We start from the raw sequence: 2163 nt of genomic DNA on the forward strand, positions 1-2163 counted from the left end.
CACACACACACACAATCTCATAAAGCTAGATAAAACCCGACGGGTGCACTCTCGTTTTGTTGGTACACAATGTAACATTATGACGAACTTCGAAACAAGGAGATAACACAACGAAACATTCAGTAGTACTTTGAAACAAGATAAACTTCAACCAAATTAGAAAACTTGGCATGAATCTTGAATATTGGAGGTGGATGCATCTGGCGTGCATGCCAGAAAAACCACTCCTCCTTGGGGAAGGCAACCCTTCCACAAGGCTATAGGAGCCCGCGTGCCACCCGCGGAGCACCCCTGTTGGATTTTCCTATTTATTTCTCATACACATTTATTTGTATATCTTTCCTCCCTGTTAATTTATGCGTGAAGGAAATAATCGGTGTGCATGCTACTGCATGTGTTTGTTCATTATACTGACTTTCATATTATTATGATGGTTTTATTATTATTTCATACACATAGTATATGTTGCTAATCAATAATATAGTCCGAGCCATAAAACACACTTACCAAATGACACCAATTCATGGAGGAATGCTACCTCTCGATTTTGTCTTCAAACAATCAATTTTGACTATTAGGTAAGTATTTGAGGTATTATATATGTGTATAGACATAAATTTATATAGCATGTAAATGAGTAAACTACCAGCAACTATCCATTGCAATATTACCCATTTGTGCAATATGGCATGATTTTTTGTTGGACCTAAAAGTTTATTTCCCGTCCTTCTAGAATTCTGATGATGCCATAGGAGAGGTGTTTGGCCGTCGCCTGGCGCCTAAGAGCCTCGTAGGCATCGTCCTTTTCAACAAAAGCATTGGTTGAGCTATCATGGTTGGCCTTTTTGTTTTTCCTGTTGAGTGTATGGATATCTCTAGGGGACTTTTGGCAACTGTGGTTGTTAGGTCAGTTTTGTACTGCTATTAGGTTTTGGTCCCATGGTGTGTGTGTGTGTGTGCGCCAATTGTGAGCGCGTGCAGTGGGTTTCTTGATGGTGCGTTGGACTAACTCTTCCTCAATTTCGTATGTTATCCACCCTGATTGATATAATCTGAAACTATGTATTTTAGAGAGAGAGAAAACCTCTTCATCATCAGCCTTCTGAGTGCATCATCCATAAAAAACAGATGAATATTGACTGGTTGAACCAAGACATGTGAATTATATATTTATAAGAACAAAAACCTCGTACGTAAAGCAACTTGGCACACCACTCGTGCCAATTAGACATACATGAGCATGACAAGTGAGAGACGTATGCATTGGCAGTTTGGCACGGTAAAGAAAACGATCTCACACAATACGAGCGGCTGATTGACGAGGCATCGATATCTTCTATCTCTTCAAGGTCGCCGGAGAAGGAAAGAAACGTTCAAGGTCCATATGCATATGCATGGACCAGGGACGAATTAAATTAATGGCAAAGAAATCAGCTGCATGAGGCTCGAAATATGGTCGCAGCCGGCATGTACGTACGTATGTACGTGAACAGCTCTGCATGATATGGACTTGAACGTATAATTACCAACTTGGAGAAAAGCAATCCGCAACAAGCATAGTAGGTAGCAGCTTCGTTCTCACGGCTGCTGCTAGAGTGACGACGGCCGGACATCGACCGTTTTTTTTATCCTTCTCGGAGTCACAGAAGTCTGTGCGGACTGCATGCTGTATTGCTAGCTGCGTCGTATACGTAAATACAACTCTTCCATTTTTTCGTACTACAATCCCATTTTATTGTTGTATGGAAAATAGTGTCGGCCAGCCTTTATGGGAATATATACTCTTCCTGTCCAGGAGCCGTCTATTCAGTGTGAGTAGTACAGGGACCAGGATGATAGACGTCTTGCCCTTCTTGCGCAGGCTCCATGCTAGGCATGCATGGGCAGATACTTGATAACTTCTTTATCCAATGAATAATATAGTTTTCCTATCACAAAGTAAAATTCATTTGCACGAAGAATAGAGAAGAGGTGGAAGGAAATAACTACACTTTGTTCACTGTTATTTCGCCGCAAGACAAACAAATACAACAAAGCTACATAGCATGCTCATGCATTTTCTCCAATAACAACACTTGAAAAGTTGAAATAATATGTTTGTTCCTTGTATGTATTCATTGACATCAACAAAAAAACATCTAGATAACACCATGTATTCTGCCA

The sequence above is a fragment of the Triticum aestivum genome, chromosome 6A (genome assembly GCF_018294505.1).
Source record: "Triticum aestivum cultivar Chinese Spring chromosome 6A, IWGSC CS RefSeq v2.1, whole genome shotgun sequence".
NCBI classification, from domain to species: Eukaryota; Viridiplantae; Streptophyta; class Magnoliopsida; order Poales; family Poaceae; genus Triticum; species Triticum aestivum.